This window comes from Panthera tigris, chromosome A1, assembly GCF_018350195.1.
Source record: "Panthera tigris isolate Pti1 chromosome A1, P.tigris_Pti1_mat1.1, whole genome shotgun sequence".
NCBI lineage: Eukaryota > Metazoa > Chordata > Mammalia > Carnivora > Felidae > Panthera > Panthera tigris.
Window position 1 is genome coordinate 21,250,367 of NC_056660.1, and position 24,345 is coordinate 21,274,711.

The 24,345-nt window shown below is 40.0% G+C and overlaps 1 protein-coding gene across 3 annotated transcripts in view; it reads right to left on the reverse strand.

Annotated features, from left to right (window-relative positions):
* The window catches only part of TRIM13 (tripartite motif containing 13), a 40,225-nt gene that overhangs the window by 4,287 nt on the left and 11,593 nt on the right, over positions 1-24,345 (reverse strand). The window contains exons 2-4 of one of the 3 annotated variants that reach the window (XM_042964748.1): positions 11,903-12,077; positions 8,339-8,800; positions 7,636-7,750 (exon numbers count right to left, since the gene is read on the reverse strand). The gene's annotated coding sequence lies outside the window, so the exon portion shown is untranslated. Of the gene's footprint in view, positions 1-7,635; positions 7,754-8,338; positions 8,801-11,902; positions 12,078-24,345 lie in introns of all 3 variants that reach the window. The other 2 variants (XM_042964686.1, XM_007097709.3) reach the window with 2 other exon arrangements.

Below are 24,345 nucleotides of genomic sequence, written 5' to 3' on the forward strand. Positions count from 1 at the left end.
GTGAGATCAAGACCTGAGCTGAAGTTGGGACCCTCAACCAACTGAGCCACCCAGGTGCCCTGAAGATAAAGAGTATTTAAAAGATAAGCTGAGTTTGCAAGTCTAATAATTCATAGTTTTAAGTTGTGAGAGATATATGTATTATAGATTATAATACAATTTTATGTGGAATTAAAGCAAAGGTTATTTCTGTCAAATTTAATGTCATATGGCAAAAATATGTGATGAGCTGATTTTTCTGAACAATCTTTTGTGACATGAGAAGTCATAAAACCTTTGAAAAGTATGGGGAAGAGAACAGCTACAGAGACTGGGGTTGGTGTGAAGTAACTGTAAAAATTCTGACTCTAGAACAGAGAAGGAAAACTTTTTATGGTCCTCCTACCTTAGTCCTGCTATTTTATCATCTGCACCGCTCTTTGTCATATTTCAGCTAAAAATTCTATGCTAAAACTAGATTTTGGAGAAGGCAGTAGAAACAGGAAAGCGGGGGGGGGGCAGCATTCAATAAAGTAAACCTAATTTACTCATTCTTGAAGGTTAATATTTCCAGAGAATCCTATCCAAGTATATTAAATAAATAAGAAGAAAAACAATATCAACTATTTGGGATGCAGAGGAAAAAGGGCACCCAAAGCAAAGAGAAACTTTGAGGAAAATGGAGAAAGGCAATCTAGTATCATCAAAAATAAACAGGAAAATGTCACACGCAGGAAAATTTTGTAATAAACAGTCATCCCAAAGCCATAATCACATTATAGCTCTGAAAACGAACCAGGGGAAAAAACTATTTGAGAAGTTTCTTTTTAAAAATATGCATCAAAATTATGGTGGATCCTGTTGTTCCATTTTTAGTGATGCAGCTTATAAATTTTGGTTTATGATTTAACGATTCTTATTTCTGTTCATAAAAGCTCAACATTTTCACTTCTTTTAACTTTATACTCAGAACTTCCCCTACTACCAAATTAATGTGACCACTTCCACAGCTGACTTTTAGGGAAAACTGAGACAGCCTAATCCAAGAAACCATGGCAAGTCTGTTGCCTCAAAAGTTTTAAAGGAAGATGAGTAAGGTTTTTAGTTTAAGTGAAGGAACTTCTAGTTCCTTTTCTTAAAGTGTGGCTAACACAGAAAAATCGGAAGAAATCAATAAAACTTACTCCTTTGCAGGAAAATACATATCCCCTCGTTTCTATGGCTAATTTTTTTTACCAATATAGATGTCAAAAACCTGTATGTGAACAAAATTTTTGCTCTCCAGTCATAAAATTTCAACTTAACCACTGTCAGATTCAGCGTAGAACAGCAAACACATATCCAAGATTCATTTTTGCCTTCAAATGTGTTCTGAATACCAAGAAAGTCTTAAATTTTGAAGCACAAAAATCTTTTTTCCCCAACAATTAAAAATTTCCCAAGTTTTATACCAACAAAGCAAGTAGCCAAATCTGTACCTAGTTGTCTACCACCTCTCATTTTAAACCTCATTTTCCTGCCATATTTGTTTTTGTTTTGTTTTAGGTTTTTTTCCTTTGGAGAGAGAGCACATGCAGGCCGGGGGGGGGGGGGGGGGTGGAGAGAGAGAGAGAGAGAGAGGGAGAGAGAGAGAAAATCTTAAGCAGGCTCCACACACAGCATGGAGCCTTATATAGGGCTCAATCTCATGACCCTGAGACCATGACCTAAACCAGTATCAAGAGTCAGACACTTAACTAACTTAGCCACTCAGGAGCCTCTGTATTTTTTTTAATACTTTTAATTTATATACAATAAAATTCACTCTTTCTGGTATACAATTCTGAGTTTTGACAAATAGTCATAGTTGTGTACCACCACCACAGATATATTTTTAAGCAAATATTCATGATATCTGCACTCAGTGTAGACTATGAAAACTGCTTTATCCTACCTTGAGTGGATATATAGCAACAAGTCTGTACAAATGAAAACTGAAAAATGACAACCAGAATATTAAAAATGGAAAAGCCAATACTTAAAAGGAAAGTAGTCATAAAACAGAAACAAAACCTAAAATATGTGTGTTAGACTTCTCCCTCCTAGAAATACTTTATTTTTAAATGATCAACTCAAACTGAGTAGTGCCTAGGTGGCTCAGTCAGTTAAGCATCCAACTCTTGATTTTGACTCAGGTTATGATTTCACAGTTGGTGAGATCGAGCCCCTCGTCAGGCTCTGAACTGACAGCATGGAGCCTGCTTGGGATTCTCTCTCTCCCTCTCTCTGTGCATCTCCCCACTCATGCTGTCACATTCTCTTGCTTGTTCTCAAAAAAATAACAATAAATGATAACTCAAAATGATAATGCAAAAGGTGCTCATTTATTCATTCTTAAACTGGTTAATTTTAATAAACCATCCAAAGAGACTTTCCTATTAAACCTTTTAATCGATAGGAATATAAACTTGTTCAAGATACTACTCATAATCTCTTTCCAAATCCCATTAGAAAACAAAAAGAAAAATTAATACTTTGTATCTTAGGGTTAAATCAAATTTCCATCCTGTTTTGAGGCATCTTTGAATTCAGGAATTCAGGAATCAAGTAAATACCTAATAAGTAACTAAACAGCAAATATTGAAACTCACTTCACAGACAAAGCTAAATTATGCAAACCTCTACTAAACTGAGAGCCATCAATCTTAGCTGGAGCAGTGCTTGGAATAAAAAGGATCACCTTTTTTTTTTAATTACTTCTTCTCAGCATATTAGTTAATCTTATTTTCAAGTAGTATACTATATTCAATGTTAGTATGAGATCTAATAATGCTTTCTTGAAACTTAGGGTCTAGTTACTGAATCTAGTTAGAGGATGGAAGAATATTTATTGTAGTATTTTTTAAATCTTCTGTGTATTTGAAATTTTTCACAATAAAAAGTTAGGGAAAAAACTAAAAAGGGGACCAATTATAAGAAAACCATATTGAACTTAAAAAGCAAAACTTCAGAAGCATTAGCTAAGGTATGATAAGCTTTACAAGAGCTTGATCTGCTTTAGTACTGTTTTATCTTTTATAAAATAAATAATGTATTATTGAGAATCTCTGTGATCCAGGCCTGTGAGGAGGCTGACGTAAGTCTGGGTCTTAATCTATGGCCTTTGACAAACCACTTAACATATATTGCAGTTTCTCTCCTCGCTGTACAACTGTTTTGAAAGGTATCTAATAACATATGAAAAATATTTTCAAAGTATTTAAGTACTCTATGTCAATGCCTTATTATACTTTATTCTGGCTTTTAGAGACTGCTCCATAACTTATATGATCAAAACAGTTTAAGAAAAAACAAGATTTCTGATATCTGAAAAAAAGGAATATTAAAAATATTAAAAATATGTCACATATAGTGTCTAAAATAGCTTGTCTAATTGTTAGGTGGCTCCAAGTTTCCTATGTCTCCATATAAGACAGTAAGAAACTTCCCTTTTCTGCCATTATTCTAGAATGAGTAGTTAAAATTTCCCCCAAGACATTTCTAATAGGATTCCTGATAAGTAGGGCAAAATGAAGCTAGAACAAAAGGTCCATCAGCTTGGAAGAACCACCTACTCAGCAATTTCACAGAGTTTTTGGACTATGGTAACATTCCCAGAAACTTAAAAACCAAATCATTACTCTTACTAGTCCAGACCACTCAGAAAAACTGGGTGTTTTCCTTTCCTTCATTCTCTCCTCCATACCACTGTTTCCTCTTGACTCTCCTTTGTTTATTCTTTTAGCTCATACGCCCCATGTTTCAAGGTGTACACTCTTTTGATTTCCTCCTATTCTTATCCCCCACCTGCCTCTTTACCTTATTTTTCTTTCCCTTTTATCTTTTCCCTGTGTCACTTGATAATCACCCCAGCCATTACTCCATAATCCTGTAAATCCACAGCATTATATCAATAGGGTTTTAGGATACCAGCTAGATCAAATATCCCTATTCTACTTCTGTATAACTATCCAGAAATCTCTGGGGGTGGGGGGACACCCGGCTGGCTCGGTCAGTATACCATGAGACTCTTGATCTCAGGGTCATGCGTTTGAGCCCCACGCTAGGTATAGAGATTACTTTAAAAAAATTATTTTTAATTTAACAGTAACAACAACAACACCCAGAAATCTGTGTGGACTCCGAATGGTATTGAAGCCTAATCTCTCTCACCCAGATGAAATCAATTTGAATGAGTGTCTGAATTTGAGGGAAACATACATATAGACTAAATTATTCACCTATTGTGGTACCAACCAAATTCAGATATTTATCTTTACCTGTTAAGAGTTCCAATTAAGTTGGAACTAATGACTTCCAGAAAGGTTTGATGAACCAGAAATGTCTGGTTTCTTTTCTCCCAAATAAATATAAGTGGGTTTAAATGAAGATGGAAAACTTTTACCCATAAAACAACTTGTCTTCTTTTACAACCATAAATTTGGCAATTGTTATTGGTTGGTATCTATTAATAAATTTCCATCATCTAAATCTGTATTTGAGGTTAATGCCAGCTTCCAGAAAGTAGTGTCAAAGTCTAGCATTCAATAAGTGGCTAGCTGGATTTAGCTAGGTAAGTGAGGTTACTTAGGTCGTATATAATACTGTACCAAGTGAAAACAGGCATTTTGTAAATAACTGATAAGCACTACCTATCAACTAACAACTTATTTGGAAATGTAATTAGTGCCATTGGAAATGTAATTAGTACAAACAAGGTTCCTTTTGCTAGGTGTAGAATTAGGTACACACGATATCTTATTCTAAAGTAAACCTGATCTACAGAATATATCAAGTAGAACACCAATTATGCTAAACTTTAAGCAGTTTTTAGTTTGGCTATGTTATGGTATACACTATGTTGGCACTCCTCACTCATATTCAATACCACAAATATGCAGGGGGAAAAAAAGAAGAAAGAGCTCCTCTGGGAGTTATAATGAGGAGCCAGGCTGTTGCCAAGTACGATATCCTTGTGGCACTTATGCCACAGGAAAGACAAGAATTTAAACTATCAGCAAAAATTTTCAATTCAACTTTTCTTTAGTAATACACCTAAATCTATAATGCAAATGAATTTTTTTTTACAGTTCATGTTATAGGAATTTACTTTATAGAAGGCTTAACTGCAATATAACTATTCTGTATATCAAAGGATGCCTGTATTTGGTTAACTGTTACAAAAAGGAGACATAGCACCCTATTCTTTTAGTACCATTCTAGTATCCAGAGTTCCAGGCCAAGGTAATGAAGACGGCAGTGTCTTCCATGAATAACAAAAATGAATAATCCAGTGTCCTAATGATATTTAAAAAGGTGAAATATAAGCCAAAGTCAATTCTTGCCCTAAATTCAGAAATACAGCACATTTACAAAGATACTGTTATTCTAAAAGGTATGATAAATGCCTTATAAAAAGAACATAGAGGGGCACCTGGTGGTTCAGTCATTTGAGCGTCTGACTCTTGATTTGGGCTCAGGTCATGATCTCACAGTTCATGAGACTGAGCCCTATATTGGGCTCTGCACTGATAGCACACAGCCTGCCTGGGTTCTCTCTCTCCCTCTCTGTCCCTCCCCGGCTCACTCGCTCTCTCAAAATAAATAAGCATTAAAAAAAAAAAAAAAAAATAGAAAGTTGACACCATACTAAAGTTGGAAAGCTTATCCAAGCAGTTAGCTTTTATGTTTTTGTTAATATAAAAGTAATTTGTGGGTATAGAAAATTCAGAAAATACAAGGAAGAAATCACCCATAATTATATTAGCAAGGAATAATCACTTATTATTTTGTTATATTTCTTCCAATCGTGTGTGTGTGCACAGATACGTATTTTAACAAAACTGGTAACATCATACAATTTTATATCTACTTTTTTTCACTTTTTTTATCACATTTATTTCCCTTATTTTTATATATTCTTCTAAAATGTTATAGTGCATCTTACAGATATGCTAATACTGGCTATATGTCTTTTTGGTAATAGAACATTTAAATGAACATCTTGTAGAAGAGTCTTAGTCCACGGTTCTAATTATTTCCTTAGTTCCTATAAGTGTACTGTTAGGTGGGTCAAAGAGTAGAAACACTTTTAAGGACCTTTGAAACACTGACAGGTTTCCTGCTAGAAGGGGTGTACCACTTTATGAACTCTAACCAATGATGTATGAGTGCCCCACTTCTCCATGCGGTCCCTGGCCTTACAAGAGAACTGTACTTTTATAGTTTAGTAAAAAAAAAAAAAAAAAAAAAAACACCAATAAGGCATACATTTTGATCATACCTACCCAAATTTAAAATATAAAATAATTTAAGGCAGTTAACATTAGTATGCATTTAGGATTACCAGTATGTATAAGGAATATATGGTAATAAAAGTTATGGGGTAGGAATAAAATAGAAGTACAAACATCTTAGACATCATCTAGAAAACACCTAACTGTATAATTGAAAAAACTGAGCACCCCCCGCCAAAATGGAGCTTTCTCAATCATACACAGCAAGCTAGGCATAGGACCCAAATTTCCCAATTCTTAGACTTCAGCTCTATCTAGAAAGTGGGTCAAGAATTCAGTGTTCTCATTCATAAAATGGATTAAGTTTAATCATGGCTCTCTAAATCCCTTCTAAAGTTTTATGATTTTTACACATTAGGCTGTAACAGGCTGTCTGGTAGAGAGAACAGAGCACTGAATCTGTCTCTGGATACCTGGGTTCAAGCAGGAGTGTCTAAGTCATGGTTTTGGAAAGATTAGGTAGTGTGTGCCAGTTTTGTATATTGCTAAACTATATAAATGTAAGGTGGTTTAATTAATCTGTGTACAAATACTGTGAAAAATGTAAATACACATTTAAAGTATTATGTTAAAGTATGAGTATATTAACCAGGAAAGGTCCTGAAAGAGAGCTGGACTCTCTTGAACTCTAATTTCATGAAAAGGTAAAGCAAGTATTACACAGGATAGCAGGTATAAAGCACTTTCATGGAAATGGGCATATCTGAACAAAAGCTGTGGTACAAGTAGGACCAGGTAACCAACCAGTCATAAATATACAGAATGAAAAGAATAGCCTAGTGTTATGGAAGGACTTACCAGGGAGATTTAGTATCTCAGCTAGTGTAAAATAGATGGTATTAGTAAGGAAAGGAGAGCCTGAAAAAATGTATCTTCTCATTGTATAAGGTGGAAGTAAACCAGTTAATCAACAGCTCCAGTTAATCAAGTTCTACCAGAAGGAGTGGCTATGAAAAGGAAATTCTGCTTTTAAAATACCTATTGTATAAAAGTCTCTAGAGTCAGAAAACTCAAACATTGTCTGTACAAGCCCTAGCAAAAAGGCATGGGAGAAGGGCCGGGGGGTGGGGGGAGACCATAAAAAAAAGATGCTACTAAGACCTCTCTTTTTCTTTACAATATAACTCTTTAGCTTGTAATACATTTCAAATAATTGTTACATAAACATTTTCCAAATATAGAATCTATTTTTCTGAGTTTTGACAAAATATGAAAACAGAACACTGATGAGGATGGGAACACATTCTACACATAGTTCAATTTTGCATGGTTCTGGGCCTAAAAAAAAAAAAGAAAACTGAGTGCTTTGTTTCTTAATGTAGGGAGAAGTATTGTAGTTTACCTCTGTCCCCTGCGAGCGAGCAGGTGCAGGTGTATTCGTCAGGGTTACTATTTTTCAGGACAAAGCTATCAGGGGTTTTTTTTCCCCTCACGTAGTGATGGACAATCAAACGAAGCTACTGCAAAGAAAGAACAAAGAGTATTATGCATTTATTTGCAGAGGATCCTTAGCCTTGATCCTCAGTGTTTTCCTTCCCTTCTCCCCCCCCCCCCCCCCCCCCAATAAAGCCTGCGCGCTAGGACCTGGTGAAAAAGCCAGGAGCATGGCTTTTTTTGTTGATATCTTTGTGCCTTTACTAAGGAGCTTCCCAGTTAGGGCGCCCTCCCCAGGCGCCAGGCACTTCCTCAGTTTCAGTGCCAGAGAGTGGTTGCCGGGCTCCGACTTCTGGTTCACGGTCGCCTTTTCTTTCCTAGGCGATACCGAGGCACTGGCACTGAAGCCGGGCATAATCTGTAGCGGAGCAGGGTTTCTGGAGCACAGACACGCTGCCTGGGCCCCGCGGATGCCCACCGCACGCCGCTCCACCCCACTCCCGTTTGTTCCAGTGCCGCGCTGGTTTTCGCTGTGCAGCTGGGGCTGGAGCTCAAACTGAGCTCTCTGGAGCCCCCCACCCACGCAGGTCGCTGTCCTGCCAGGGCAAATCCTCACCCTTGCAGCAGGCCCAAGGACCACCCCCCTTCCCGGGTGGGTACTTATCTCGGACCTCGGGGGCCGCGGGCAGGCGCCTGTCCTCCAGCCGCGGGGACCTCGCGTTACCGGCTGGGCACGGCGGCAAAATGGACTCGCAGCGCCAACGGGCCCGCCCCCTGCCCTCCTCTTCCAGCACCTCGATCCGCCTCCCGGGCCTCGGCGTTGCCTTTGTTCCGTCTCCCGGGTCTCGCCTTTCCCCGGGGCGGGGGGTGGGGAGTGGGTGAGGTGAGGCGGGAGTCCTTCCGGTGTCGACAACCAGCAGCAATAACTGCCACCGTCCGCGGTGCACCTAGGGGCGGGGAGGGTCCGGGACCGCTCGCTTCTCTCCCTTCCAGAGTGGCTGCGCGCGCCACGGAACACCCTGCCAGAGCGGGCCGAGCCCGCGCGCGCTGGGAAGCAGACGGCGACAGCTAAGACGCGTAGGCTGGGCCTGTGGAGCTCTGGCGACCGGAGGTGGAGCCACCCTGGAAGAAAGCTGGCGCGCAACAAGATGGTTGGGTTTGGATTGTTGTACTTTTTTTTTTGTTCGTTGCATTTTTAGGAACAAAAAAAAAAGCCCAACCCTTCACACCACTTCATCTGCATCTCTCAAGACCAGAAGCCCAGCCACAGTGGCTTGGGGGACGGAGACAACTGTCTGCATTGCACCCCACAACTCGGGTTGGGTGGGATGGTCACTCTTGTTGGGACCAACGCCAGGGCTCTAGCCATGGGCTCCAACCAGAGCACCACCAAAATATGGTTAATTACCGTCCTCCCCAACCTTGCACCTATTTCTTCGCAGGCTTTAGGCTGAATACTAGAGACCCAATTCTACGTAAGATTTTCTTTTAGGAAAAACACTGTTTTCCTTTGGAGAGAAGGAAAAACTTAAAATTGGCTTTAACTTAAACGCTGCTAATGGCTATTCAGATGCTAACCTGACTCACCATTCTGTATAAGGACTTTGTCTAATACCAAACACATTAAGCACTCATACCAACCAATGATCTGTTTGGTTCCAAACAAAGGTGGAGGAATGGCTTCTCCAAAATTTACAGTCTTAGTGGAAGTGTAACAAAAAAATCACAGGATATGTCCGGGAGTTGAGTTCGCCCCCAGCAGGGAAGTCTGGTCTTTGGAAGTAGAATTTCAGGGAAAGGTATTATAGACCTACTATAAATAGTACTTGGGCTCCTTGACTAATAATGCTTAGCTCAAACTCCATAAAAAGCTCCTCCCCGCTCCCTTCGGAGACGTCGAGTTCCTTGCCAATGCCCTGTCCCTGAAACCCAATTTTGCCCTTGCAGAACAACAGTTCCTATATTTATGCCATATACTCGTCATAAAAACACCATGGGATGAAAAGAAAAAATATATTTATTTATTTATTTATTTATTTATATTTCATTTTTTTAAAGAAAAACGGGTGCCTGGGTGGCTCAGTAGGTTAAGTGTCCAACTTCATCTCAGGTCATGATCTCACAGTTCATGAGTTCAAGCCCCACATCAGGCTCTGTGCTGACAGCTCAGAGCCTGGAGCCTGCTTCAGATTCTCTCTCTCTCTCTCTCTCTCTCTCTCTCTCTCTCTCTCTCTCTCTCTGCTCCTCTCCTACTTGTGCTCTTACTCTCAAAAATAAACATCAAAAAAAAAAAAAAAAGCACCGTGAGATAGACATTATGATTCTCATCCTGTAGTTGAAGAAATGGATGAAGTGATTTCTCAAGATAAAAATCAAGAGGCAGAGCCAAGATTCTCAAGTTAGAGTCCAGCCAGGTATAGGTTCTTTCTATAGCATCATAACTGCCAATGCCATTGAAAACTACACCCCGGTCTCCTACTAAATTAGTGTTGTTTTTTAAAACACACACACAAAATCTAATTTATAAAAGCATCTTAAATACCCTAATGTTAAAATGAAACAAGAGTGAAAGGTTATTGACTCATAAGTCACAAATTATCCTTAATGCAATTATATACATATTTATATAGTTAGATCTGTTTGGTGGTAAATACTAATTAATAAACCTCTGCCCAACTAAATGTAAAATATTGGTTACATCAGCACAGAAGTCTTAAGACTGTTACATTGCTGAGAGAACATTATGTATTAAACTCTGAAGTGTAGAAAAATAGGGAAGGAAAAATAGCCTCTCTCCTCCCACGGTACTAATAAAACAGCACTGGGAATCCCCACATATAGTGTGACTAGAATAAGAGCGAAACCGCCAGATTGAAATGAACATACACAGCTACATCCTTCCCAGAAGATCACAATGTAACTAGATCCTGTTAGAGATAACACTGAGGGATTGTCAAAATTCTTGTCACACTGGAATTTCCTTCTATTGACTGTTCTTCACATAAGTAAACTAACAGCTGAAGACTGGAATTCATATGTCAGCACAACAATAAGACTATAGAGTCTTATTTAAATTTGTCTTTTGTGATATATTATTACAGGTAGAATTTTTTTTAAGATTTTGTTTTAAAGTAATCTCTATGCCCAATGTGGGGCTCAAACTCACACCCCAAGGTCAAGAGTCTCAGGCTCTACCAACTGAACCAGCCAGGCACCCCTACAGGGAGAATTTCTAATATGAAATATATGTATGTATTCTTATTGTTGTATTGATTTTATTCTATTGATTTTGTTTTGAGCCTTGACAAAGGTCAAAACTGCCAGGTGTCCTTCCATCTACCAAGACATGTGATCAGACGTTCCATAACAAAGGGGACATATAAATAAAACAAAGGGGACACATAAAAAGGGGGAAGTATAAATTGCCAGTGTGGGGAGCATCTAATATCTAAGACTGAAGCAACTCTGTGCAGGAGAGGACTGCCGGATAATACAATAATAATAATAATAATAATATAATAATAATAATAATTTTATTATTATTCTGTTCTTCTCAATAGCTGCCAAGTTCATGAGTGCAAGCCCCAATAGTCCTGAAAGAGAATTCCTGGCAATACAAGGCACTGACATTGCAAGGTGTAGTGAAAAGAGCAGAGGCTTTGAAATCAATTCTGTATCCAAATTCTCACTCTACCACTTACTAGCTGTTCAAGTTACTTAGCAGCTCTAAGTAACCTCAGTTTTCTCTTCTGTAAAACAGGAATCATGATTCACTCATCTATGAAAATTAGGTGACATGTAAAGCAATCAACATTGTGTCTGACATATAGGAGGTGCATAATAAATGGTCCCTACTGCTATTGGGCAAAAGAGAACCATACTGGTTTTGGATTACAGTTTTCTTGGATTTGTAGATTTGACGCCCAAGCACAACAGTCTTAAGCAGAGCTAAGCTGCCTATGTAGTAGAGGAAGCTAGGACTGTAAGTTTTGCTTTTCTACACCCAGCCCAGGGTGGCCTTTTAAAAAACATAAAGCCTTCTCCTTCTATACCTCCTTCTCTGTGCTTAGGGTAAGTAGAGAAAAAAGGAAAAAACATCACACTCAGTGAAAGGAAAACTCTACAGTTATTTTAAAGCTCTATAATTTCAGAAAAATTGAACATCTAAAACATTCCATTAAAAGGGAAAAAATCTACCTGCAAATATACATTTATCACAAAAGACAGAAACTTACCTAAGACTTGGTGAAATTAAAAGTCCCTGGTTTGAAGAAAGTTCCAGATTCCATATGTTTCATTTGCACAGAGAAGTTCATGCATTAAATGGAGCCAATAGTAAGATCAGCTGGCTTTTGAAGAGAATGAGAAACACTGCAGCAACAATAAACTCGGCCTTTAGCTGGGCTGTTTCTGTAGTTGGAAGGAAAAATGGTAAGAATGAAGTAAACTGTCAGAGGTAATTAAGGTGGTACTAGCATGTGCTTAGCATTAAATACTCAGCATTGTGCTAGGCACCAAAGGCACTAATCAAGGAATTTCCCATGTGGTTGAAGAGACAAGTCTTAAAAACAGGAACTAGTTTAGTGACAGTACATGGCCCAGTTAAAAGCCAACATGAGTGTTAAAGACAAGAAAGGAGGAAGGCATCAGAAGCATCAGGGAAAATTCCCAAGGGAGGTGGGAGTCAAATGGAATAATTAAAGATCAGAGGATTTGGGGCACCTGGCTGGCTCAGGCAGTAGAGCATGTAACTCTTCATCTCAGGTTTGTGAGTTCAAGCCCAACGTTGGGTGTGGAGCCTACTTGAAAAAATGAAAACAATAGATAAAGATCGTAGGACTTGAAGATGAGAAAGAGGAGCATTGGAGGTGAGGAGCACAAGCTCAGGGTCAGAATGAACTTTGCTGGTACTGAGTCAGTGAAGAGCATGGCCTGGTTTGAAAATAAAGTTTGAGGCCAAAGCATGGAATGTTGTGAAGGTCAGAATAAAGAGTTGAACTTCATTCTGTAGGAAATGGGAATTCACTGAATAATGATTCACGTGGCACTAACAAGATGAAAGCAGAATTTTAGAAAGATTAATCTGATTACAAGATCCAAGATTTAAGGGAGAAGAAATGTCCTTTATTTTTATTAAATGATTGATTGACTGATGTTTTTATTTATTTTTGAGACAAAAAGAAAGCACGAGCTGGGGAGGGGCAGAGAAAGAGGGAGACGGGAACTGAAGCAGACTCTACGCTGATAGCAGAGAGCCTGATGTGGGGCTTGAACTCATGAGCTGTGAGATCATGACCTGAGCTGAAGTTGGACACAGCCACTGAGCCACCCAGGTGCCCTAGAAATTTCCTTTGCTTTAATATTTTTGAGGTTTGTTGTTGAAAATTATAGATTGTTTTAAATGCAATAAGGTATATAAAAGTATAGCATTTAATACCAAATAATTGTTGATTAGAGTTCTCAATTTATAAATAAAATACAATATAGAATTAACTATGACACATATTCTCCTAAAATCCAACAAGAGGAAATTATATGAATATATATACTTATATATTAGTTATATATATAATTTATTTTACTATAATGATTTTAACTACATCATGTGACTAATACATTAAAACATTGCTTAGCTACATTTTAAATTATGCCTCATTAGAGCTTTAAAAATCACTACATATATACACTTTGAAATTTACTGCTCTGTTTTGATATTTTAATGATTAATTACGTTCAATTATGTTAACTGATTTTTTTCTGAATTCCCATATGTGTAGAATTTTATTCTTGATGAACAATAACTTTAGGAGGGCCTTGAGAATTATTCATTCAGGTTAAGACTAATAAATACTGTATATTTACAGTTGTTTAAGAGAATTAAATTTGTAGAAACTATTTTGGAATCCTTCTGTTAAGTTCATTAATCATTATGTGCTCTACTTTTATCTTGAAAAATGTCAGTTTTGATAATAAAGTCTTATAATTTCAATTCGGAAAATGACTTCCATCCTGTTCTATGGAACATTTTTTAGAATATTTCTTCTACAAATAAAGACACAATAGGGGTGGGGTTCTGCAGTTTTCAGTAGCTGGTAGATTCTTATACCTTCAATATACTCTGTTAAATAAAGGCAATAGTACATTTCATAGAGCTTTATTCTGAAGATCTCGATTAACCAGATACCTATCTGTACAGCATTGCACAAGAAATACATGCTTCATGGTGTTTTATGTGAGCCTGCTTGAGTCTGTCTGATATTAAAACATGTGGTAATAAATACCTTGTCAAAAGTGTGTTTATCTTATAATGGTCTTATTTATAACACCATGCTGGTTGTTGCTAGAATGAGGCGGGGTCTCTAGAAGCTTGTGCTGGGTCTGACCTAGCCACACCCCCTCCAAGTCAGGCATAAGACACAGACAATTCAGGAGACACATGAGACTCATTACACAATGTCAGCACAGTCTAGGCATTTTGTGAAGGTCACTGACCTCTGGGTTATGAAATTCAAAGGACATTTTTTCGGTTCTCATTTTCCTTGATCTCTTAGCAGCACTCACTGCCTCCTCCTTGAAAGGCCTTCTTTCCCTGGCCTTTAATAAGATCATCCTCACTCCCTGATTTTCTTTTCCCAACTCCAGAACTCCACCCTATTCTATCCAGCATTCAAATTCTGGAATTCTTTGAACACTCAGTTTCGGGACATTTTCAGGACCTCAGTCATTGTTTAATGAGTCTCATATTCCCCATAAAGCAGGGATCACAAACTGATAGCTTGTAGTCCTACCATTTATTTTTTTTTAATTTATTTTTATTTTTATTTTTATTTTAGAGTGACAGAGAGAACGTGCAACTGGGGGAGAAGGGCAGAGGGAGAGAGAGAGAAAATCTCAAGCAGGTGCCACACTCAACCAGAGCTGGACACAGGGTGAGGCTCAATCTCACAATCCTGGGATCATGACCTGAGCCGAAATCAAGAGTCAGATGCTCAACCTACTGAGCCACCCAGGTGCCCCTATTTTTTTATTTTTTAAAGATTTTGGTTTTATTTTTTTTAAGTTTATTTGTTTATTTTGAGAGAGAAAGAGAGGGAGCAGGGGAGGGGCAGAGAGAGAGAATCCCAAGCAGGCTCTGTGCTGTCAGTGCAGAGCCCGACATGAGGCTCAGTCCCACAAATTGTGAGATCATGACCTGAGCCAAATTCAAGAGTCCAACACTAAACTGACTAAGCCACCCAGGCACCCCAAAGATTTTATTTTATTTTTTAATTTTTTAACGTTTATTTATTATTGAGAGACAGAGACAGAGCTGTAGCAGGGGAGGGGCAGAGAGAGGAGGAGACACAGAATCTGAACCAGGCTCCAGGCTCAGAGCTGTCAGCACAGAGCCTGATGTGGGGCTCGAACTCACAAACCGTGAGATCATGACCTGAACTGAAGTCGGACGCTTAACCGACTGAGCCACCCAGGCACTCCCCCTAAAGATTTTATTTTCAATCTCTACACCCAACATGGGGCTCAAGCTGACAACCCCAAGATCGAGTTGCACACCCTCCCGACTGAGCCAGCCAGGCACCCCAGTCATACCACTTTTAGATGATAAAAACCTTTTGAATTTAAAACTTTAGCAGAGGCATGCTCCTTCCTGTCCCATAGCCTTTCCTCCTTGTGGGCATTTGAGCTAGCTCTTGGGTTGCCCAAGGCTTGAACCCCTTCCAGCTTCTGGGCTCCTACCCTTGTAGCTCCTTCTCTCCCTAATGCACCCTTTTCTTGCCACCAAACCTCCCCTCCCCACTCTGGTCCCCCAATCGCAGCACAGCTGACACATCCCAGGTTGGCTTTCCAAAATGTTCCAGGCCAGGGATGGATCCCTCTGAGTCATCTCACTCTGCCCTGTACTCTTCTTCCTTTGCACACACTGCAGTTTGTTCTTACATATTTGCTTGTATAATTACTTGAACAATGCTTGTCTCCACTTGACTGTACACCCTGTAAGAGCAGGGATTGTGTGTGTTGTGTGCATGTGTGTGTCTTGTGTTTCCTCATCAATCCATTGCCAGCACCTAACCCAATGACTATACATTTTTTTATGAATGTTTCAGGGAAGTAAGAACTCTCTCTTTCAAAGACTATTGATGCATTTCAACCTTCTAGAAATTAGCTCTTGAGACCAGATGAAATGGTAATGTACTCTGAACTTTATTCACTTAAAATAAGGACTTTACTATACTTTATTTGATCAAAACATTATCTCCACCCCCACCACCCCCGTATTTGCAAAGCAGTTTTTCAGACTCCTTATAGAATTTACAAGATGTGTCAACAGTCTGCACTCTTTCACGGCATAGCTTGTCTTGGAAAATGAAGATAATTTCTTGAATAGTCCATCAGAGTATTCTCATAAAAATTTGAAAACCTTCTTCCACTGCACAAAAGTTAAGCAATATGCCACAAAAAAGACTTAATGATATAACTCAATAAAAATGTAAAACTGTTCATGTTTAAAGCACAATATAGTCGTGATAGCACACAACTATTAAAAGGAAGACAGGTGTCTGGGTGGCTCAGCTCATGATCTTGAAGTCCCTGAGTTCAAACTCAGGGATTAGCTTCGGATCCTCTGTCCCCCTCTCTCTGCCCCTCCCTGCTCATGCTCTCTCAAAAATAAAATTAAAAACATTAAAAAAAGAAAAGATAAAGCTATATGTATTGACAATGGCATATATATAAGATATAGTAAGTAAATTGGGGGTGCCTGGATGGCTCAGTCCGTTAAGCATCTGACTTCGGCTCAGGTCATGATCTCATGACTTGTGGGTTCGAGCCCCGTGTCAGGCTCTGTGCTGACAGCTTAGAGCCTGGAACCTGCTTCAGACTCTGTGTCTCCCTCACTCTCTGCCCCTCCCCCACTCGTGCTCTGTCTCTCTCAAAAATAAATAATAAAAAAATTATTTAAAAAAAAGACAGTAAGTGAAAAATCAAGTTAAAAACAACATGTGTATCATGATTCCAATTTTGAAAAGAAATGTAATTGGTAGAATATGGATAGGAAAAAACATTTGGAGGAATATACACCAAACTGTCAGTTGGAGAGGGTGAAATTTGGAATTTTTCAGTATTTATGTTTTATATTATTATAATTCTTTTATATTTTTACACTAAACATCTATTACTTTTGTAATGTATTAAAAAAAAGGAAAGAGGGGCGCCTGGGTGGCGCAGTCGGTTAAGCGTCCGACTTCAGCCAGGTCACGATCTCGCGGTCCGTGAGTTCGAGCCCCGCGTCAGGCTCTGGGCTGATGGCTCGGAGCCTGGAGCCTGTTTCCGATTCTGTGTCTCCCTCTCTCTCTGCCCCTCCCCCGTTCATGCTCTGTCTCTCTCTGTCCCAAAAATAAATAAATTAAAAAAAAAAGTTGAAAAAAAAAATTTTTTTTTAAAAAAAGGAAAGAGAAAAATTTGTAAAAGAAAAAGACACTCAATTGGAACTCTTCCAAATGAATAATAAGGCAACACCTAGACAGAAAAACAGGCCAAATACATGAAAAACAGGACATTAGAAAAGGAAATACAAATGATCAATAAGCAGGAGAAAAAATGTTCATTCTTAATGAGAATCGAAGAAATACCAAGCAAAATGTTATTGCAGCCTGTTTTAGTTCATTAAATTGGCAGAGATTTAAACCATTATAATGACCAATAGGTCAGCAATGAGTGACACAGGCCATCTTGTTAGCTGATGGAAACTAACATAGATGGATACAACCTTTCAGAGGACAGTCTGGTAATCTGTATTAAAAAACCTGAAAATACATATACTTAATTCAATTTCTAGGAATTTATCCTACAAAAGTAGTCATAAACACCACAATTTATATGCCAAGAATATTTGTACAGAGCTATCAGAGGAAAATTAGAAATATTGTTATTATCTATCAAAACGATATGAGTTAAATTAATCCTGGTACCTTCATACAAAATAATAATATGTAGCCATTTTTTAAAGTTTATTTATTTTGAGAGAGAGAGAGAGAGAGAGAGTGAGGAGGGGAGAGGCAGAGAGAAAGAATCCCAAGCAGGCTCCAGTACAGAGCCTGATACAGGGCTCTATCCCGTGCGTCATTAGATCATGACCTGAGCTGAAATCAAGAGTTGGACGCCTAACTGACTGAGCCAACCAAGCGCCCCAATATGTAGCCATTTACAAAATGATTTAGAAGACTATTTAACAACTTTAAAAATTAATGTCTCTTATAAGTGAAGAAAAGCAAATTTCAAAAGGTGTATATATAACAAACATAACACAGATTGTGTGTGCACGCATACATATGCACATATTAAAAAGACTGATCACGATGTCAACAATTGTTATCCATAGTAGTATAAAGTGGAAATAACCTTTATTTTGTCCTGATTCTTCACTGGATTTTTCAAAGTTTCTCTAATGGTTATATAATGTATATCTTTATAGTCCTAAAAAAAAGTTCTTTTAAAAGTTGCTGGCCTAGGGGCGCCTGGGTGGCTCAGTCGGTTTAGCGGCCGACTTCGGCTCGGGTCATGATCTCACGGTCCGGGAGTTCAAGCCCCACGTCGGGCTCTGTGCTGACAGCTCAGAGCCTGGAGCCCGTTTCAGATTCTGTGTCTCCCTCTCTCTGACCCTCCCCCGTTCATGCTCTCTCTCTGTCTCAAAAATAAATAAACGTTAAAAAAAAAAATTTTTTTTTTAAATTTTTAAATAAATGGTTACAACTACCCATAATGTTACTATAAAACCAGCCTGATTACCTTATTCAGAAATATATTAAAATTTTATCATAAGATAGTTTAAATACACAAAAAAGTTATATAAAAAATAGCTATGTACCCACATTATCTCCATGTATGTTTTTACACCTTTACTACATATGTAAATATCTGTGAAAATAAATAGTATTATTTTACACACTAAAAACCTTATATAATAATCGTGTCACAATACACAAGGATGTGTATTTTTAAGAATAGATGTTTCTATCATAATAACACACACTGTCAGTTGCTGGTTGAGGAGGGAAGTTTGCCACCCTCTCTGCCCACCAAGGGGTTATCATGGAGGTCAGAGCTGAGGCTCTAGTGAGGACTTGCCTGGATTGGAATCCAGGGTTGTTTTCTTCTTCTTCTTCTTCTTCTTCTTCTTCTTCTTCTTCTTCTTCTTCTTCTTCTTCTTCTTCTTCTCCTCCTCCTCCTCCTCCTCCTCCTCCTCCTTCTTCTTCTTCTTCTTCTCCTTCTTCTTCTTCTTCTTCTTCTTCTTCTTCTTCTTTTTATAGAATTTTTTTCATTCTTTTTATTAATTATTCTGAGAGAGAAAGAGAACACATGGAAGTCAGGGAGGGGCAGAAAGAAAGGTCAGATCCTGACCTGAGCCAAAATCAAGTGTGGGACACTTAAACAACTGAGCCACCCAGGCACCCCTGGAATCCAGAATCTTCTATTCACCAACAGTGTAACATGAGACAAATTACTTACTCTGATTCACAGTGTTCTCATCTGTAAAACAGAGGTAATGACAGTTCCTATTTCATAAAGTGATGAGTAGAAATTAAGGTTATGCATGGGAAATGCTTGGTACGGTGAAACACAGTACCTAGAAGTGTCAATAGGTGTTACTATCATTGTCATCTTTATTATTGCAGATACGAACTCAGACATGGATCTAACATTCTTCCCACAATGAAACAGAATGTTGCATTTGATACCCAGAGCCAACTCAGAGTAAGAGAGTATTTCGTGCTTTCTGCCTTCTTCCTATGAGGTGCTGCTAGTTAACATTCAGCTTTGGCAAAGGTCGGGGATGGGAAGCCGTGCTTTATAGTGTTTACCAATTTCTATGGTGTAAAAATACTCCCACCGTGGTAGATTTCAACCTGAAGTTCACTGAATGCAGAGGCAGAAAGAGATGATCACAATCTTCTCTCTCAAGCTCAAGGAGCCTGCCCCGGCACACCCAAGAGGTAATCTCTCTTCTCTTTTGCAGTCCCTTTGTTCCCTGATGAAACCAGATCTCTTCCCTCTCAGGCGGAGGACCTGTATGTCTACCTGCTGTCCTCCTGCAGAGGTAAGAGGCTGTGCCTGGAAGTTAGAGGAAGTCTTCAGGCCTGAACCTCAAAGCGGTGCTCAGGCCCAGCTCACCAGACTGTCCATAGCAAATGGTACTTTAATTCTCATTTGCTAGTGTTCCCTACATGTCTACTGCCCTCGGGGGATCTTGGCTGTGGCTGTTGCTGTGACTTGGGTAAGACTGTTATCTTTGGATCACATCAACATAATGCCTTCTTAAGACCAAAAGCTCCCTACCTATTTTTAACATGTAGCATTTATATATGGCACTATTTTTGCTTAGGAAGTTAAAGTAATCATTTTTGTGTCTTTCCACAGTCTTCAAAATGATACTTTTTGATAACTACATAATTCCATTAATACACTTAAAATAAGGTGTCTGTAAAGGAAAAAGAACCAGGGGGCAAACACTGGGGAAAGAATAAGAATTTCAAGAACTGAGTATAGTCTTGAATATTAATAAGAGAAGTAAAGTGAACCATTGAATCTTCCAATTAGGTCACTAATGATTTTAGGAAGAGAAAGTTAATCTCTGTCCTGGGGGCAGAAGTAGGCAGACAGTGAAGGAATTAAGATCACATATTTGCCGAGTACCAGGGACTATAGTAGATGCTTTTCTTGCATGACCTCATGTGGAAGTTACAGCGAAGAAACCGAGGCTTGGAGTCGTCCGCTAACCGGCCCAGGGTTGCCCAGATCAGTCTTCACTTTATTGCAGTCAGGAGTGAATGAGAATGAAGACAGTAGAGACAGGAAGTATGAATAATTCTTTCTGGAATCATGATGGGGAAAGAAGAGAAAGCCAGGTGTAAGGACATGGAATCACTGCTTTTATAATAAAAACAAAGCTCAGTTCCTCCAAGGTTGACACTGAAAAAGAGCCCTCATGTGACTGCAAGGCCAGAAGCAGAGACCGCCAAACCCTAAACCCTGTCCCGGAGATTCATCTCTCTTCTGGGAATCTTGGCCTCATTATCTTTGCTCCAACAAAGCCTGCTCAGATCTTTCTTCCTTTCCTATCTGAGACGCCAGCACAAGGTAACAAAAGGCATTTTTTAAAATTGAAGTATGGTTGACACAATGTTACCCATAAAAGGCATTTCCTAACATCCCATGGCAAAACCAAATCAAAGCTAGAAAGTTTAAATGAAAGGGTAATGTTTCCTAACCTTGGCTGGTCATAGAAACTGCCCCGAATGTCAGGAGATTTGGATTCAGAAGGTCTATAGTGGCGGCCTGGCAACGGTGTCTTAAAGTAATTCCAGTTTATCCTTAAATTCCTGCAAGTTTGGGTATCACTGCACTGGCAAGTAACAGAGCAATAAACATAGTAACATACATCCGTGTGGTCTGGCTTCCAAGACAAAGCGTGCTTACAACCGTGTTGAGGTCCTCACCCTCATCTCATGGGTTTGATGCTACATTGGCACATGCTGGCTTCTTTAAACTCCGATCTGGGCCCAACAGAGGGAAGCCCTTGGCCAAATCCCAAGGTGGCAAGGAAGGAGGGAAAGAGGGCTTCTTCCATTCTTAACACTTCCCAAAGACTGGGTCATTAGTTCCTAACCAGCTTACCAAAACAGGCAAGGCCTGACTTCACCCGCCCTGTCCCCTTCTTTCCTGTCATCGCTCCAGCAGGAGGAATGGTGGCAGCCTGATGGCAGCCCGCTCTCTGCCACCCGATCCTCAGTCTCACCACGAGTGAGTCTTAGGGAGGGTGACCAGACATCCAGGCTTGCCCGGGGTTAGTCCTGACCTACCACTCCCAAGAGCCCAGAGTCCTGTCTGGTTCGCTGTACTCTTTCATTCTCAGAAGGGTCCCAGTTCGGATGATAAATTATATAGTCACGCTGTCTATGAACGACGACGAGCTAGAACAAAAACAGGAGTGCACAAAAGCAAGTAGTAGTCTGCCAGCAATTTACATAATGACTTCCATTTATCAAGCAAATGACTCTGTGACACCACACACATCACTTCAATTAACCCTCACAGCAACCCCGGGAGGGACAAGGATTTTGCAAATGAGGGAAGTACCAGGGTCAAGCGCCTTGACCAGAGCCATCCAACTATGAGGAGCAGAACTGGATTCAAACATCCATCTGCGTGACCCCAACTTCTGCCCTGAAAGGGGCCTGGCTGACTCTTCAGGGCATGTGGACACCGCCCGCACACCCCCCCCCCCCGCCCCGCCCCCTGCCCCAGTCTCTGACCCTGTGAAGAAACAACTTTACCAAGAAAGCCGGTCACTTTCCACACTAAAGGAAAACTCTCAATATTCACATTTTCATCTCACATTTGAGAGTAGAAATCTGCTTCTGCAGCTGTTGTCGCTTGCTTGTTTCTGTAACCTGATTTGAAAGAACACTCCCAAGAGAAGCAACGAAGTCTGCAGAAGCACAGTTTGACTCAAATGGATCCAACCCGTTCGCAAATGGAAAATAACACTGAGGAATCAGTTTTGCATCACATGCATTGCCGCTTTGAGTTGTTCCTAATGGCACCGAGGACTTAAATGTAACCCAGAGAATGGATTAAAATCCTTGCTTTGTATTTGCATGATTTAATCTTCTAAACCTATTGCTCTCCCGGTAGAGGTGACTTTAAATTTTAGCTTTCACAGGGGCACCTGGGTGGTTCAGTTGGTTAGGCTTGCGGCTTCGACTCAGGTCGTGATCTTGTGCTTTGTGAGTTCAAGCCCCACGTTGGGCTCTGTGCTGACAGCTCAGAGCCTAGAGCCTACTTAGGATTCTGTGTCTCCTTCTCTCTCTGTCCCTCCCTGGCTTGTGATCTGTTTCTCTTAAAGATAAATAAACATTAAAAAAAATATTTTTAAAATTTTAAACTTTACTTTCATCACCAGATTGTCTGCAGTTTCCATTCCCCCCCCTTTATAAGACAAATGGGTGTTTTTTTGTATTTTAATTTTTTATTCCAAAAGCACTCCCTTAATGCATTCTCTTTGACACACACACACACACACACACATCACACGTAGGCTTAAGTGACCTTTGATCAATTACTCCAGTCTCAGACCTGTACACTGTTACTGATTTGGTTTTTTGTCCTTCTAGATATTTTTCTACTCAGGAAATTATTTTCTTCTACTTTCTGCCTTTTGCAATAAAGCTTCCAATATAACTGCTTTTCCCTTCCTCCCCTCAAACTCCGTCATGAGGAAGCAACATTTTAAAATCTCAGAGGTTGAAATCTCCCGGGGAGTTGTGGTGGCCCCCTTCTCTCTATCTAGTCTGTCCTTCACCCTGTTGAGTGCTTAAGAGCAAAAGCTCCAGAGTCAGACTTCTGGGCGTGAATCGTGGCTCCATCACTTACTACCTGAGCGACCTTGGGCAGGTTCATTCATTGATTGTTTGTTCAGTAAATATTTATTGAGCGCCCATTAAGTGTTAGGGATATAATGGTGCACAAGACAATATTCTGACCCTTACAGAGCTTGTATTCTAGTGGGAAACACAGAATATAAGCTTATGAATGAATAGAGAATAATTCTAGGATGCAATAAATGCCATGAAGGAAAATGAAACAGAGTCAGGGGACAGATACCACCTTTTTCAATGTAGGTGATCAGAGAAAACTTCCCTGAGGACATGATGTTAGAGCAGAGAGCTAAGTAAAGTCAGAGAACAAGCCATGAAAAGTTGTGAAGGGAATGGCAAGTACAAAGGCCCTGAGGCAGAAACCAACTTCAGGCGTTGGAGGAACAGCAGGAAGGCAAGTGAGCTGAAACAGTGTAGGAGAGAGAATGGTGGTGCATGAAGCATTCTGCTTTCCACCACCATCCCCGTCTTCTTACCCCTGTTGTACCCAAACCCCCAAACTTCTGCGTATCCCTGTAGTACCCCAACTCCAGCTCTGTGGGTCCGACAGCCTACTGTTTTCCTACCTTTTTATTGCTCCTCCCCTCTCTCATATCCTCACTTCCCTCCTTAACCAGCTTGGTTCCAAAGTCCAGTATAGTAACTTCTCCCTTGCATAAACACTCAACTCCTCAGCTGCCCATCATCTTTCTTTCCTCAGACTTGTAACACTTCCTCCCCCAATCCTCGTCCTCGCTGACAGACTTCCTGTTTCGCTGAGAAAATAGAAGCAAGCCAGAGAGGGCTCCACAAGCTCCCACCTGCACTTGTCCCCCATCCCCGCCTTCCGTCCTGTGGGTGCCAGGGAGGAAGGCCCTCCTGCAGGTGCACACACTCCATCCCTCCAGCCTTCTCTGGTGAGTGTCCTTCTTTCTCCTTCGTGGTGCCATCAGCAGGACTTTCTGCACTGTCACAAGGCCACCTCCTGATGACCCACCTGCCCCTGCAGCCACCACCTCATGTTTCTGACCGTCTCTACAGCACAACCACTTTTGCTCACCACCTTCACCTTCTTTTTCTGCATCCCCTCTGAACCCTTGCCAGCCTGCTGTGTCCCACTGTCCCACTGAAACTCCTCGTTTGCTAAGCCTTCCACATTGGCAGACCCAATGCTTGATCCTCATTTCCCAGACCTGTGGCAGCATGGGAGCCCTCTTCCTGCGCTGTCCTGACCTCCATTATTGTTCCTGTTTCTGACTCCAAGCAAG